Source organism: Marmota marmota, unplaced genomic scaffold (assembly GCF_001458135.2).
Source record: "Marmota marmota marmota unplaced genomic scaffold, marMar, whole genome shotgun sequence".
Classification (NCBI taxonomy): domain Eukaryota; kingdom Metazoa; phylum Chordata; class Mammalia; order Rodentia; family Sciuridae; genus Marmota; species Marmota marmota.
The window spans coordinates 5709254-5727440 of record NW_025999990.1 but is presented as its reverse complement, the minus strand read 5'-3'; the positions used below and the strand labels follow the sequence as shown (position 1 = coordinate 5727440).

The 18187-nt window shown below is 36.8% G+C and overlaps 1 long non-coding RNA gene across 1 annotated transcript; it reads right to left on the bottom strand.

The window, feature by feature from the left end:
* Nucleotides 1–5850: 5850 nt before the first annotated feature.
* Nucleotides 5851–13035, bottom strand: LOC125617784. Its single transcript, XR_007348899.1, has 3 exons — nt 12940–13035; nt 9291–9358; nt 5851–6735 (listed from the first exon to the last, which is right to left on the bottom strand). It is a non-coding gene; the product is annotated as an uncharacterized LOC125617784 (long non-coding RNA).
* Between the last annotated feature and the right edge of the window lie 5152 nt (nt 13036–18187).

The following is an 18187-nucleotide window of genomic DNA, read 5'->3' as shown; positions in this document are numbered from 1 at the left end:
TCCCTGTACAGAACACATTCCCGTTTGTGGAGAACTCAGGGGCCATACTTCACTGGGATTGCTCTTCCCAGCCTCTACCAGAGACAGGAGTGGATCTCTCTTTGCTCCATTCAGTGAAACTTGGTGTGGCTGCAGTCAGTAAAACCCATGAAAATGTGAGGGCCCTCTGAGTCTACAGGCCCAGGGCTTTCTATTTCAGGCTGGTCCTCACTCAGCCTCCAGCAATTTATGTAAGTCATCATTTGAGTGCTCTAACCCATTCATGGCTCCCAGGGCATCTTCTGAAGTCCATAGATCTTACTGTGCCCATCTGGACTTTCCTATCTCAATTTCCACAGGGGTGGCTGGCCATGACCTTACATCTCTGATATGTCCACAAAAGCAGGATTGTTCAGCCTCTTCAAGCTTTCATGTTGTCAGGATACCTTCTAAGAACTTCAGGTATGGAAGGAAAAATGCAAATCAGGACATCTTTTTTGTATTTTGTATTCGAAGCTGCTTTCTCAAGGAAGCTATATTAATTTACTTTGTATTTATGATACCATCGGTTATTGGTGATACGTTCTGTTCCCTCACATGTTGAAGTATAACTTTAGAGAAGCACGCTGAGGCAAGCATATAATGCAGGGTTTATTTTAAAAGGAGTAACATAGACTTCTCCCTGGAGGGAGATGGGGGCCATAGCTGGTGTCTTGGTATCCCAAGGAGCGAGGGTGTTCTGCCCTTTATATGTCCCAGGCTTCTTTGGTTCTCCTGTTCTTTCTCTTGTCTCTGTCCTTCCTTCATACATGATGAGACCCTGGGGATGCTGGGTGGGATGGCCAAAAGGTGAAGAGTGGATGGTCTGGAGGGGCCAAGGTGGTGTGATCTGGGCAGGAAGGGGGCATAATTAACAACTCCCTGTAAGGAGGGACAATCCCTGGGACAGCTTATCTTAGCAACAGGTTGGAGCTGGGGCAGGTTATCATGATTAGGGTGGAGGAAGGGCTGTGAAGGCATTAGGATTTCAATCTCTAACCAAGGTTCCAGACCCAAATTGGCCTCCTTGATCCAATCTCACTGATTTGCCTCCTATAATGATTGCCTGTCTAATTCTGGTTTCACTTATGGGGTCTTTTGTAAGGGAAGCAACGAAATACAAGGACTAATTTTTAATAATTAAGGAGGGATGACCTGTTCTCTGGGGACACTTTCTGGGGTCAACAGGAATCAGTGTGTCACACAACATGGTAGGCTGAGCTGGTGAGTCCTGTTAGTGCATGGACCACATGGGGAATCCACACAGGAACAATCGTATGCCATGGAATTTCCTCTTGCCTCTGCCCTGACCAAGGTAAGTTTAGGAAAAGGGATCTTGGGAAATGTGTGGAACCAGCAAGCTCCTTACTGTCAATACTGTTACTACTGGGGGACAAGTAAGCAGATAGCACCAGCCTTCCTTGAAGAGATTGAATGCCAGAGTAAAACAAGAGTGATTAGATTCTGGACTTCCCTTTTCTCCAGCATTTGGATCCATTACACTTTGAATTAATAAACATTTGGGATTCATGGATAAATGGAAAGCCCCTTGAAAGCTCCACAATGGACTATCTTCTAGTTGTTGGAGCTGTAGTAGGGGCAAAATTGACAATTAAAAACTTGAAACATGTGAGTATTATGTATCAAAAGTTTTGGAGATATGTAAAACTGGTAAGAAATTGATGTCCTTAATGTATATGTGGAATGAAAAGTATGTAATGCTTAATTGTATTTAGTATCATTTAAAATTACAATAAATATGAACACAAAGATCTGAAATAAATTTTAAATTTAATATCTTTAAATATATTTTTATTCTAAGCATTTTATACTTGTGCTTTTTAAAAACTTATTTACATTTATTACTAATTTGAGTCAGGTTATGATTGAATAATATGGAGGGATCTTTGGATCATTGAATTCTTTATTTCTTCATAAATTCACAGCTCATTTTAATTAGCAAATTAAAAAAATAAGTTAAAAGCATATATGAATTTTTTAAGGTATGAAATACAGTAATAATTCTTACTATTGATTTAGTTATCTGTGTTACCCATTCTCAAGAAGCCAGAGGACAGCATCCCAGATGAACATCATATATTCCCAGATGTGTTTCAAGGAAAGATTTGTGACTGAGCCTGAGTCCTCTCTTATATAAGAATGCTAATAACTATAAGTACTCAGCTAGCATTTACAAAACAGGTCTGAAGTGAAAGTATCCCTAATATTTATTATATGGTTTAACTGAAAAAAATACATTAACATTGTGCTTTTTTCTTTTATCAAATTGTACTTCAAAGATAATAATAGTCCTAATAATAACAATAATAATAATAATTACATCTAGCTTTAACTAAACCTTTCATCTGTCAGGCAATTGCCAAGCTCCCTATCTATATCAGCTTACATAATTCCTGAAAACTTCCCAGGATAGAAATAGTGCAATGGTTAATTTGAATAGTCAACTTGATTGGATTAAGAGATGACTAAGATTCAGAGGATTCTGGGTGGGTGTGTCGAGGAATGATTGGCTGGTGGGATAGTGAACTGAATCGGAGACCTTCCTAAGTATGGGCAACACTGTCCAATGGGTTGGAGGCTTGGACAGAATAAAAGTTGGAAGAACAAGGAAGCAGAAGCAGATGCAAGCTTGATTCTTCTCAAAAGGTTCTTGATTGCTGCTGTGATGATCTGAGGATATCAGACTCTTACTTCTTCACTGTGAACTCTGCCAGTGATTCTCCAGGGAGTTTCCAGAAGCCTTTGGTCTCAGACTGGGGTTGCATCATTAATCCTCTTGTTCTGAGGCTTCAGCATCTTGAATTATGAAGATACTGTGTCCTCCAGCTCTCCAGCCTGCAGAAGGCCACTGTGGACTATATAGCTTCTGGTTCTATAATCCAATCTAATAAATCCCCTTTTTACAATGATACCTCCTGTTACTTCTCTTCCTCTAGAGAACCCTGACTAATACAAATAGTTTACTTTTCATTTCACAAATATAAATCTAAGGTTTGAAGATGTGCATGGATTCTCAGATTGTCTCTAAGTTGGTAGTGGACAGAACTGGGATTTTATCGCAGAGAAGAGAGTCTCGGGTTCACTTCATAAACCCTCCTTGTTAATGCAAAAATTGATTCTAATAGAACTTCTCCACTTTCATTTTTCTTGAATTATTTTAGATAATTATGATTTTTTGTCATTTGAAATTTAACATAATATGTAAAATATATGATCTGTTGTAGACTTATAATTTTGAATGAATTATACTTGTGTGATGTTTTTATGTATCAGTTGAAATAAAGTTAAATTAAAAATGTGGGTTAGGTTATTTAGGTCTAGCATGTTTCTGAGCCTTTTTTCACTAAATATGCAAAATATTTTGTAGGCTGATACCTATTCAATTTAGTCATTACCCAATTGATAATAATGCATTCATCTATCAAAGTAACTAACACACTAATTGAGATAAATTAGACCATAAGCTAAACTATTTATGAAAGACAGCAGCTAATAATTTATAATTCAGTTTAAAATAAATAATGGCTCCTTCCTTTTAGGAAGAAAATTTTTTTTCTACTATCATTACATTCAGCCTTGTGAAATTAATATAAAAAATAAAGATTACCCACCTTCTCTTAGAAACCTGTTTTTTTTTAAATTTCTTCTGTGCAAGATGGCTAATAAAATTTCTAATCACATTTTTCCCTAAATTCATCAGCAACCTAATAATATTCTGATCTATTGTCAGAAAAAAGTGTGTTTTAGTCAGCTTTTCACTGCTGTAACTAAAGGTTCTGACCAGAATAACTATAGAGGAGGAAAAATTTATTTGACTGCTCATGATTTCAGGGGTCTTAGTCCATAGAAGGCCAGCTCCATTCCTCAGGGCTCAAGTTGAGGCTGAATATCATGGGGAGTGTGTGCCAGAGGGAAGCAGCTCACATTATGGTGACCGGGAAGCAGAGAGAGACTCCACTTGCCAGATCCAAGTATATACCCAATTCCCACCTCCTCCAGCCACACCCCACCACTTCCATTACCACTCAGTTAATCCCTATTAGGGGATTAAATCACTGATTGGGTCAAGACTCTAACCAACCCAATCATTTTTCCTCTGAACCTTCTTGTATTGTCTCACATGGGAGCTTTGGGGGGATACATCCAAACCATAACAAAGTGTGAAAATAATAAATTTATTTTAAGTAAATTTTTATCTTTTTGTTTACTCTGGCATACTCAGAGCTCAGTATCTGGTGAAGTGAGAAGAAAGGAGATTTGTGAGTTAAGTGTTAGAGTCTGTAAACAAGTCAGAATGGCACCTGGCAAAATGCCAGAGGGAATGGTTTGTGAAGTAACACCAGCGAGCCATTAAGTGTGAAAATTCCTTATTGGTTGACTGATGTATCTAGTTTATGCTAATAAGATAAGCTGTGTGGAATGTATAAATACTGCTCCTGTCCTGCAATAAACGGCTCCCATTCCTGCTGTATCAACGTACACAAGTTATTCGTCACCCCCCTGATTATTCTGCTGCAGCCGTATCTCCGGCAGTTAAGCCCTCTAATTGTCTCAGAGGGGAAACAGAAAGAGGGGTGACTGGGAACTCAACACTTGTATGGCTGGGAGCCTCCCGTGGCTGCAGGTGAGCCATGTATAAACACGTATACAGAAGGGCCAGGTCTGTGTATGCTTCTATCAAGAACATATCGGCAGGGAAAGGTGAATGGATGTGTGCACCTCCTCCTCAGAACAGCTAGCTGGCCTTTCAGACAATGCCAGGCACTTTTCCTGAGCCCTAATCTTATCACTAAGAGCTTCATTTTAGTCAACTTGTGATTGAAATTTAAGGACTAAACATGAAACTTAAAAATTTTATGTAGAAATAGAGTATGAAGATTTTCTCATCATCAAAGGTGACAATTCATAGTCCCAAAAGTGGCTTAAAACTAACTCTGAGAGCTAGAATAAAGAGTTCTTTTATGCCTACAATTCCTAGTAGGATATTGTTAAAATTATCATCATCAAATTCTCTTTCCTTTTGATGATGGAAAGGCAGAGCCTATCTTCTAGTTTGTTCTCAGGGGCCATGCTAGTGCCGGGTATTGTTTCTCTTATTGCAAAAGGACGGAAGGAACTTTCCAGTAGCACCAGCATGAGGCACTTATGTGTTTGCAGGGGTGTTTAGTTTGAAATAAAAGTATTTCCAAAGTGAGATACATTATATTCTCTTCCTTTCCTTAAAATGGCTAATCTGATGTTGTTTTCCTACCTTTTCCCAAGACTCCGAACCTGGTATGGTGTGATCTCACTGTCTGTAGGTCCTGGAAAGCTTGGGTCTCCTCCTTTTTCAGGAATCTCCAGTCATCTCATAACCTTTATTTTTAATATAGAATGACATCTTCTTCTGGAAAGCAGAAACACTGATAATTAGGCACACTAGCAGTACCGTCAATATGTTAATGTATGCTTTGAGTGTGTGTTAATTTTCATAACTAATGCTAGAATATCAATTACAGATTCTTATTTGGTATTTGCACAAGCCAACATAAAGGGGTAGGGATCTCATATTGCATCCTGAGAAAACTAAAGACTTGAGTGTATACATGTGGAAAGGGGGAATGTAAGAGCTATTTCACTTTAAACTATAATTTTATCAAGTGCAACAACATTCGAGTTGCCCTGAATCAAGAATTTTGTACTCAAATTACAGTCTGTGGGCTAGCAGTAACACTAATGTCTCCTAGAAGCTTGGTAATAAGGCATAATCTAAGATCTGTGGTTTAACAAGCAGTTCATATAATTAAGGTGTATTAATGTTTAAAAAAACCCACTGTGATAAAAATGTATCACTCACCTTATATTCAGTGGTAAAATTTTGTTGAGAGACACCTACATCAGGCTTTGTGGGATATGTTAGGGCAGTCTGATTGTTTGAGGACCTCGAGTATTATTAATGTTCTATTGGTGGGTTTAAATTAATCAGTTAAATGTGTTCTCTCAACACCAAGCTAAGTAGTGGTTGTAGATTAGGACAAAGGCTGACATTGACCAGAAGGACAGTTCTAGCTTTCTCCACTTATAGTGGAAATAAATTTTCTGTCCTCATCCAAATAGTAAGCATTTGTCTGCTGTTTATTACTTACATAGATAGGTCCAAATTCATTTTAAGTCTCTACATTGGCTTCAAGAAGATGGAATTAAGGATGGGCTTGAACAAGTCAATGACTGTATAAATCCATAGAAGCCATTTTCTTGTTATAATGGCTTCTATCACTTCTCCCAAATTTATTCTGATGGCAAAATCAGCAACATTGACTTTCTATCTGCATGGCTCTTTAAGATGCCATGTTCTATGTAAGATTTCTGTGTTCTTCAGGTTAGCTCTGCCACTGCTCCTGCAACCTTGCCACTCATTACATTCGTGTTCATCATGAGTCTGAAGTTTGAACTCTCCACCCTGAAGCCTGTTTTTTGGGGATCCTGCATCTGTTTTTCTGTAAGCACATTTTTATACAAACATCTCTTGTAGTCAGCTCTGCTATACAGAACACAATCCCATCTGAGAATTTCTCCATGTTTTTTCTGTGGCTTTTGACTCCATTTTATTATTTGCCAGGGCAGTTGAGGTATTTCTGCTTCATTTAACGTGGGCCTCTTCTTACTCCAATGTTGTAAGAGTGACTCTTGCTGTGTATTTGCAGCACCTCCCAGGTTCTGCAGAGACATTAAATGTGTCTATTCTGTCAGAATATTCTCATATAAATAGATTCTAACTTACTCCATCTTATTTTCAGGAAATGATCACGTACCTGCAGGTCAAACCTGTGCTGGTTCTCACTGGCTCTATTCTGCCCCCTCACCCACTGCACCTGTCCTTCGCTAACTGGCCCAGTAGGGTTCCTTGCAACTTGATCATAGTTTCAGGTTTGGTGGTCAACAGCAGATATTTACTTCCTCAAGTTTCTTTAGTCTGGGAAATCCAAGGTCAAGGTGATGGCATCTGATGGGAACCCTCTTGCTGCGTCCTGACAGGGTGGAAGGTAGGTGGTCTGAGCAAGCCCACCCCTGGGAATCCCTTCTACAACAGCGTTACTGCCTTCATGAGAATGTGGCCGTCCTCACCTAAACAACATTCCTCAGTTCACATCTTTTTTACTTTGAGGATTAAGATTATCACATTTGTTCTGGGGGATACACTTAGACCATAGCAAGACACAGAGCAAGAGTATCTAGATATTGGTGTGGCACTGTTTGGGATTTTTGTTTGTTTTGGATGTCGCACCAAAACCTCAGGTTATGAAAGGAAAAATAAATATGACTACTACAAATTAAATATCTTCTGCACAGCAAAGGAAACAAGCAACAAAATTAAGTATCAAACTATAAATTCAGAAAAAATATGTGCAAAACCATATCTCTGAAAAAGAGATTAATAGCCAAAATTTATGAAGAACTCATACAACTCAGCAGTAGATAAACAACCTGGCTAAAAATGGAGAGTGGACCTAAGTGGACACTTTACTAACATTTTATATTAGACATAAATTTGTCAACAAGTAGTATGAAAAAATCACCAGCACTAGTCATCAGGGAAGAGCAAACCAAAGCAACTGAAATGTCTCCTTACACCTGTCACAATGGCTATTATCAGAAAGCCAAGGGAGTGTGTAGAGAAGGGAACCCTGTACCCTGGTGGTGGGAAAGAAAAATGGGGTTGCCTTTGAGGAAAGTAGTATGGGGGCTTATAAAAAAAATAAAATAGAACTACCATGTGGTCCCACATCCTTTTTCTAGGCATTTCACTCAAGGAAGTGAAATCACAATTTCACAAAAGTATTTTCACTGCCATACTCACAGCACCATTATTTATAAGCGCCAAGATATGGAAATAATCTGGGTATTCATCAGGGGACAAATTAATTCTGGCACGTACATACCATGGAATATTATTCAGCCTTAACAAAAGAGATCCTGTCATTTGAAATAGGGATGAAGTTGCAGGGCATTATGCAAAGTGAAATAAGCCAAGCACAGAAATGAAAACATTGCATGATCTCACTTATGTGTCAAACCTGAAAAAAAAATAAAAATAAAAAGTCAAATATACAAAGAGAATAAAACAATAGTTACTAGAAGCAGGAGCTGAGGATGGAAATGGGAAATATAGGCCCCTGGATGCAAAGCAACACATGTGCAATGAATAGCTCTAGAGAGAAAATGGCAAAATGAGGCCTGCACTTAATAAAATTGTATCATAGTTGGAATTTCTGCTGAGTAGATTTTAGCTACTCCTTCCACAAAAACAAAACAAAACAACAAAAAGAGGTTAGCCATGTTATGACAGATATGTTAATTCACTTCACTATAATAACTTTTTTTTACTATCTCTCTATTCTAAAACATCATGCTGCATATCTTAAGTTTACACAAAAATTGATTTTTAAAAATAGACCTATAATTTCCTTAAGTTTTGATCCTGTTAACTGGCTGTTTATTCTTTTCCTAATGTGATATTTTTTTCTGTGTCTTTTTCTGTTTTATAAACCATCATGTGAAAGTTGTAGCTAGTTTTTTTTTTTTAATGTAGTCTTTGGCACTGTCAAACTTGAAATTGTCTAGAAAAGAATTAATATTGGTGATGCTTGAGAAATGGTTCCTAGAATATCACCATGGTTTGGATGGCCAACTTGAATTCTAGCACACTTAAAAGCCTGGTTCTATGTAACCTCTTGAAGTGTATTTAGCCTAACCCTCAGAAAATTTATTTTCATGTAATGGTTAGAATGAATATGACAAAGCACACATTTTGTGGAATGTTGATTTTCATAAAATAGACTGCAAGCTAATATGTTATGCATTATTAAATAACATTGATCTTACAGTAAACGAAAACCTTTGACAATTTTCACATTAGTTGATAATCTCAAGCCCCCAAATTAATGTGTTCATTCTTGAAGGCCTTTGAAGCTTTTTCTCTCTGATTAAATATACATATTTAAAGGGTGTATTCAAACAAATTTTAATCTTTTCTACTTTTTTCATTAATATTGAGTCTTCCTGTATATCTTTCTCTTGTTTTTATTCTACTCCAAGTACTAAAAAAATGTAATTTTTTTCTTCTGCCTTTTAAAATAAATTGTCAATTGTTTTTAAAAGTGGTCTGGACAGAGCTCATGGCCTTTAAGCTAAACTTTCTAGTGATCTTTGTCCAGATGCTATGAAAATAGTGGTAAAATCACACATACACAGGTGTGGTCCATGCATCTTACCTTCTGTCCAGGAACTGAATTGCTGTCTTCTATACACATAACAATCTGTAGAACAGGTAATAATTACCCTATCAAAAAAAAAAAAAAAAGGTTTTTACCACAGGTTATTATTACATAAATGCTAACTTCTCACACACTCAGAGTGGTCCAGAGACCTTTGAACCAAATCAAAACATGAAATTCAGCAAGAAATATAACTCAAAGCCTATGTGACCTTTTAGAATCCATTTTGTTTTCTATTGTTAAAAAACTATTAATTCAAAATATCTGTTCATTGTTATGAGGTACAATGTAATGTTTACACTCATGGCAACACTGGGTTATATCAGCTCACTCTAATTGACATGTCTTACACTTCAAGCGTTTTAATTTCTTTATTATGAGTACATTCAAAATTCTTTCTTCTATTTAACAATATTACATTTCAAGATATACAAGGAATCATTGTTAATTATGTTCACCTTTCTTTACATCATAGACCATCAGAACTTACTCCTCCTGTCTAACCTGACATTGTACCTGTTGACCCTTCCTCTCTGCCTATCCTAACACTGTCTAACCTAATATTGTGTCCATTGACCCTTCTTCTTAGTCCTTTCCTCTCCCATTATTCTATGCTCAACAATGTCTACAATTCTCAAAGGGTGGAAGAACTGATTTCTAAGGAATAGATTAATTTATCTTAGTTCTGTTTCTTAGACCTTGACCAGCTGTATATGTAAGGAAAGGGATTCACATAGTACAAAAGGACCCTCAAGGGCTGAAAACAGGGATAGATTCTTTTTAAGGCAGTTCAAAAGGCAAGAAGAGAATCACTAGTAGACAAACCACAGTACAAATATTTGGCATTTTCTACCATGTCTTCAATAGCCTCTGAAAGAATTAACAATTAAACTGCATATTTTATTTAACATTACCTTTGGCTTGACTGTAGCTAATACTATAACATTGTCTCCAGGTGAGTATATTTTCTAGTCAGAAAACATTGTTTCTGCATGGAATTTTAAGGCATTTTCCTTGAAAATTTGATGAGTCAAAAAAAATGGTTACTTATGAGAAGATTCAGGAAAAGGAAGCACAGCTGGGGATGGCTGGCCTCTGACTGGTGAATACAGTGTGATTAATAGACCATGGTATATTTTTATTTGGAGCACTGACATGCAGAATTACCCACTGGCAAGAAAGGGAATTTTCTATTCATACTCAGAGGTAGTCGTATGTGTACAGAAAGCCTCATTTTCCAGGCACTTTTCAGGGAGGGTGCTCATCCTGGGTCATATCTGTCTATAGACTCCAACTATATGGTGAATTTAGAAAGCACAGAAATAGGACTTTCCGCCAGTCCTCACCTTTCATCCTCATTAGACAAACAAGCAGTTGAAAGTGTGTAATGCTGTCGAATTCAGGCTAGAAAAATTAAAGAGTGCTCAGTGAGAGGATGACTTCATAAAGTTGAAGATCTTATTACTGAAGCTGTCAGCGACCTCACAAATAGGTGTTTGTAAGTATCAACCCAGACATTCAGTATGAAACGCTTAAGCATCAGATTGAATTCATCATCAGTTTCGAGTCTGTTGTGGGTCGAATTGCCTCCCCATAAAAGATCAAGTGTCATCTCAATGCCTGGTATTGGGAGTGAGTTCTTATTTGGAAATAGTCTTTGCACACATAATCACAGTCAGAAGAGGGCACAGGGTGGGCCCTGATCCAGCTTGGCTGGGGTTTGTCTAAGCAGATAATACAAAGACACAGACACACAGAGAGAGAATGCCACGGGGTGGCAGAGGCACAGACCAGAGAGATACAGCTATAAATCAGGAATACCAAGGGCTGATGGCCACCAACAAGAGATAGCAGGAGGTAAGGAAGGATTCTACCTGTGGCCTTGTGAGAGCATCCCTGCTGATTGCCTGAAGTCAGATTTCTACCCAGCAGAACTGTGAGAAGACCATTACAGTGGTTTTCATACACTCAGCTTTTTGTACTTGGTAGTGGCACACTTAATAAACTCATGGACACCTCTGCATTAAACACTAAAAAAAAATTATGAATCTGAATTATTCACTTCATTTTTATAATTCTGTGAATCAATTCAACATAATAGATGATAACCTTGGGTGTCTGAGAGATAAAATAATGTTTGATTACTACGAAATTGTAACATCGGAGGACACTGAAACACCTCAAGCTGTCTACCTCTTAAATTATGATTCACTAATTCATATAGTTTCTTCAAAATAAAAATCAGCAACCAAAGAAGATTTAAAGAGAGCTCATACATTGCTAGACTTTTTAAAAGTACTTTTTAGACAAAGTTGTCTATTTTTAGTTGTTAATTTGTAATGTATATAAATGGTTACTTGGGATTTATTTTATATCATAAATAATAATATTAACCATATACTAAATGATCTAAATGTGCAATAAAAAGTTTCATTTGTTAGTTTTGTTTTTATGAATACTGAGCAATTATAACTAAGAAAAGTAAAGAAAAAGATTTAGACTCTTATTTCTAAACAGGGATCCCTGAGTGTCCATCATGCCAAGCTTTCAACTCATATTTTTTCTTTAGAGAGAGAGAGAGAGAATTTTAATATTTATTTTTTTAGTTTTCGGCGGACACAACATCTTTGTTTATATGTGGTGCTTGAGCCACATCCCCAGCCCTCAACTCACATTTTGCTATATCTCCACCTTCAGGGCTTCTTTACAATGTGAGAGAGAAGAGGAAGAGGAAGAGAGGGTGAGTCATCTTGATTGTGACTTTCAACCTGAGCACTCAGTAGGCAACAGACACTGCACTAAGCACTCTTTATGCATTTTCTCTTTAACTTTTGTAGAACAGTGTGAGAAGATATTGATTTTCAAGTAATATTACAGGAAAGAAAAGCAAGTCTTATCCAACATCATCAAGTCTCAAAGCTATTGATTGGCACAGTTAAGGCTCAAATGGTTGACATTTTTGTAACTACTTCTGGTGTGGCTCTATTTCCATAGTGCATGGGAGGGTAAGGGGCTGAATGTAAAAGCTAAGCTGTAGCATTATATTTAGTTCATACATGTTTATAGGTAGAATACAAATCTGCACCCAGCATGTGGGTATGTTCCACACACGTGCAGAGTATAAAGACTTTCTATTCATGGCAACAACCTAAATTGCATTTAGCCAGTCACAAGAAACTAGTCTACATTGAACAATTACAATGTGTTAATAAAACCATCACAGAAATTTCATTTAAAAGCTTGAAATAATCCAAATTTTTAGCAGCTCTGACTTCATTAGCATTACCTCATTTTATGCTAGTCAGTGAACTGTGCTGCTTTGGGATTCTTTCTTTTTTATTATCTTTTAATATTCTAAGTCAGCAAAATTGTATTTACCCAAACCAACAATTATAAGCACACAAACAACTCTTTCAAAATGTAACTATTTTTTCACTATTATGCATAAAGAACATAAACTATCACTGATAGATGCATTTTCTAAACAGAATATTAACATTAGCTGTGTAGACAGCTTACATAGATATTCTCTTAAATATTTGTTAACATTCAAAGTGAAAGGGATTATTAGTTTATTTGAACACTATAGTACTGATCTATCTTTACAAAATAATACAAAAAAATGAAGAAGAAAGTGAAAGCTTACTCCCTCGCAGCCAGAGCGCAGCTTGATTTCACAGCCAGCCTTCCACGTTTCTTGACCATGTGCAGTTTGCCGATTCTTTGCTCTCCACACTCTGCTTCAGCCATAAAACAAAAGATAATGTATTCTGTCAACAGGATGAAATAAGGTAGGCAGGTAATAGAGTCTGAAATGTTTACAAACCTATAAATGAAGGCTACACCATTAATATGAATGAATATAATCAAATGCTTTCATGATAATTGCTACATACATAGCATAGCATAACCTAGCAATTTTTAGTACATTAGTTGCAGGTTTTATAATCATGGGAAAACAATTAGTGCTTACAAGTACTAATTTTCATGTTATAAAGAATGTTCTTTTAAAATCTTTCCATGTCAACAGTAAGGCAATTATCACAGATTCCTATGGTTTCTTCATGAACCCCAGACAGACTAGGTATTGTAATGTATTTAGCTCAGCCATTGTGCAAAGTAGACTACTACCCAATTAAGGACAACTAGCCAATTAAGATTTCAAGTAAGGCAGGCCCTTTTCTAGTCTATGTTAGTTATAGACCATGATCCTGAACAACAATAACACAAGGAATATTCATAGAAATCAACTTTGCTGAAGCAGTGGAAATCTTATAAGCAAGGGACAGTCCTCCTGTGATGGTCAGGATGAGGCCTCTTTGTGAGCACCCATCGAGGCGGGACTTGTGTCCCTAGTTATAGGAAGTGGTGTCAGCCTAGAGCTGACACATGCTACACTGATAGGCTGTGGTGCAAGAAGACTCTCAGCTGATGTCACACCCTTCCTCCAACAGCGCACACCCAATGGCTGCTAAAGGCAGGACAGGGAATAAAAATCTTCTCAGGAATTATCTGAGGAAGACAGCTCCTGAGAAGGGGGAAGCCTGAAAACCTACCCTCCTCCATGTGAAAATCAGAGCATGGTTGCAGCTCCATCATCTGTATAAAGATACACACCAGGCTACAGAAATAGAACTATTCAATCCACACAGTGAGCACTCGATCATTTTATATTGCAAAGATGCAAGATACAAGTAATTTTTACACTGAATCACTGAAACAGAAAAAAAAATAAATCAGACATAAATAAAGACAGAGTTTAAGGTTCATAGATTCAAGGTTAGATTGACACATTGACAGTGACTTTATTATTTGTTATAAACCTAAGAATGAAAGAGAATAAATTTACGAGATTATTATTTTATTTTTTGGTACCAGGGATTAACTCAGGGGCACTTAACCACATTCTCAGCCCTTTTTTGTATTTTATTTAGAGATGATAGGCTCTCACTGAGTTGCTTAGTGTCTCACTAAATTGTTATGGCTGGCTTTGAACTCAAAATCCTCTTGTCTCAGTTTCCAGAGCCACTGGAATTACAGATGTGTGCTACCACACTGGGCAAGATCATTCCTGATAATAATAATAATAATAATAATAATAATAATAAATTTGCATATAAGTATACATATAGGCTCATAGAATCATTGATGTCTTAGGATCAAGTATTAAGGATAGCTTATGAGATTTTCCATAACATCTAGAAACTTAAATGGTATACTTTTCTGAAAATGTAATACCTATTTTGAGCTTAGCATCATATTATATGTTCTCTAATATATGACCAACTAGTTAATAAGTGATAATGTCATTTAATCATTCATTGGGGATAAGATTTGAATATTTTAAGACATTCTCTGAAAACCATGACTAAGTGAAAATTATTACTGTTAGCTCAGCTATTAGAAAGGACACCAGTTCTTCCAACCCTCAGAAATAAACTAGGGAGTGACATCAGCAAGATGGCAGGATAGGAGGGCTCCCTCATATCCCCACAACAATAATTGGTAAGCCATCTGGGAACAGACGTGCCTCTGTGGGGGTTTGGGATCCAGAAAGGAGGCTGCAAAGTCTCAAAGGTGTGCAAGCCCCAGGGGGGCTATTTTGAGGCTCTACACTTCCATGTAAATATCAGGCTCACCTACTGTAGTCCTAGTGACAGACCTGGAAACAACCCTGTTTCCTGGCATTAACAATTAACACAACTTCAGGAAAAAATAGACAGCATTTCAATCATAGTAAAGACCTCCCAAATCCCAGCTTCAGCAATTGGATTGGTTATCTAGACAGCAATTAATAAGATAATCAATGGATTTGAATAAAACTAAAAAAACAAGTGGACCTACTGGATATGCACAAGGCATCCAATACAGCAGCACTATGAATGTTCGTCTCCAGAGACACGGAACATTCTCCAGGAGAGATCCTATGTTAGACAATAAGATTAGCCTTAACATTCTGGGAGGATTAAAATCACATCAAGTATCACTTCTGAATTAATGGTATAAAAGTAGAAATCAATACTAAGAAAAATATTTGAAAATTCAGAAACATGTATAAATTAAACAATGCATTCCTAGAAATAAGCAGGGTTGATTTAGTTCTTCTAAAAGGTAGTCGAAGGAAGATAAATGTAAAGCTGAGAACAGAAAAAACAAATGAAATTCAGACTAGAAAGATAGCAAAGCCAAGAGTTCAATAAGAAACAACTGACAGAATTTAGCTAGACTAACCAGAGAGACAGACAGAGAGAGAGAGAGAGAGAGAGAGATATTACTACATTTTAATACTTTTTACAGAAACACAGAAAGGATCATTGCCATGGTTTAGGCCTTAGGCGTCCCCCAAAAACCTCCTGTGTGAAACAATGCAAGATAGCATAGAGGTGAAATGATTGGGTTATGAGAGCCTTAAGCTAATTAGTGTTTTAATCCTCTGATAGGGAGTAACTGGATGGCAACTGGAGCCAGGTAGGTGTGGCTAGAGGAGGTGGGTCAATAGGGGCGGGTCTTTGGGGTGTATATTTTGTCCATGGTGAGGGGCGTCGCTCTGTTTTCTTGTGCTTTCTCAAGTTGCTTTCCACCTCCACAGTCTGCTGTGTGATGTTCTGCCTCCTCTCAGGCCCTGAGGCATGGAGTTGGCAATATGTGGACTGAGACTTCTGAAATGTGAGCTCCACATAAACTTTTCCTCTCTAAAGTTGTTCTTGTCAGGTCTTTGGTTACAGGGGCAAAAATGTTGACTAAAACAGTTAGAAAAGCTACCATGAGTTATCATATGCCATGAATTATAGAACTTAGAAGAATGGATAAATTCTAGAAACATGATTGTAAGAGTGAATCATAAAGAAATAGGGATCTGAACACATCTATATTGAGTGAGGATTCAGAGGATTAATCAAAAACATCCCCAAAGGAAAAATCCTTGATTTCATAACTCTACTGCCGAATTCTAACAAATACATAAGGATAAATTAACACCAACCTTCTCAAGATCTTCCAAAAAAAAAAATTGAAGAGGAGAGAATATTTGCAAACTAATTTTAGGAGGCCAGAATTACTTTTGAACCAAAACCAGGAAAATATGCTATTCAAAAGAAAATAGTTTTGTTTCAACAGGGTGTTACAATCCTCTACAAAATACCAGCAAAATGGATTCAACAGCACAGTAAAAAAAATTATAACCTGATGACCAAAAGGATTTTAGCCCTGGTTGGTAAGAAAAATTTCAACATATACAAATACACAATTATAATCAACCACATTAACAGAATGAAGGATAAAATTTGTATAATCTGAATAGATGTAGAAATTTTTAATCCAACATCTGATCATGAAGAAAACTCTCAACAATTTAAGTGTAGGAGGATTGTATCTTAATAAATATCATACTGACCCATCACCTAACTTGAGACATGATGCTGAAAACTGAAAGTGTTTCCTCTGAGACTAGGAACAGAACAAGAATTTCCATTCCTGCTATTTTACTTTATCATAGTCCTCGAGGTCCTATCTATATCAATTAGGTGAGAAAAGTAAATCAAATGTATTTTTATTGGGAAAAAGATGTGAAATTATTATTAAATACAATGCAATTATGTATGGAAACCCTAAAGACACCACCACCACTACCACCAACAAAAACCTTTTATTTCTATTTTTTTTTTAGATATTTATTTTTTAGTTTTCTGCGGACATATCTTTGTTTGTATGTGGTGCTGAGGATCGAACCCGGGCCGCACGCATGCCAGGTGAGCATGCTACCGCTTGAGCCACATCCCCAGCCCCAACAAAAACCTTTTAAACCAATAAACCAATTAAGAAAAGTTACTGGGGGCTGGGGATGTGGCTCAAGCGGTAGCGCGCTCGCCTGGCATGCGTGTGGCCCGGGTTCCATCCTCAGCACCACATTCAAACAAAGATTTTGTGTCCGCCGAAAACTAAAAAATAAATATTAAAAAATTCTCTCTCTCTCTCTCTCTCTCTTAAAAAAAAAGAAAAGTTACTGGATACAAAAAATGTAAAAATCAGTTATATCTCTATGTAACTGTGAAGTTTCTGAAACACTAATTAAGAAAACATTGCCATTTAGAGTTCATTCAAAAGAATAAAATTCTTAGGAATGAATTTAATGAAATAACTGAAAGTGTTTGTACATTGAAAATAATAAATAAGACATTATTGAAAGGAATGGAAAAGAACCAATTGGAATTATATCCCACATTCATGTCTTAGAAGTTTTGATGCTATCAAATTGTCCATTCTACACAATGTTGATCCCACAGAATTAGAAAAAAAATCCTATAATTTTTATGAATCCACAAAAGAGCCCAAATAGCAAAAGCAACATGAGCTCATCACACTTCCAGAACATAGCTGGAGGCACACACTGGAATCAGTTGCGTAATAAATCTGAATTTAAAGAGTGTTGCTGGGGAATAACAGCAGATACACAGACTCCTGGAAGAGAAAGACCCCAAACAAGTTCATGCTTGTAGAGTCAACTCATTTTGAGAAGGGGACCTATGTATAGGGAGATGTTCTCTTCAGAAACAAATGGTGGGAAAGCTGAGTAGCTATATCAACATTGAAACTGGATCCTTATCTGACATTATATTTTAAAACTAAAATGAAATATCTTAAGGACTTAAATTTAAAATCTGAAAAAAAAACTTCTAGAAGTAAACAAAATAGAAATCTCAATGACATTGGTCTTGGCAATGGTATTTCTAGGTGTAACACCAAAAGCACAGAAATAGTAGTACAAACAGACAGCTAGGATTATACCTCACTAAAATGTTTCTGTACGCAAGAAACCAGTGGGGTAAAGAAAGAACCCATGGCATGGAGAAAAATTTTATAAACCATACATCAACCCAGGGGCTAATATCTGAAAT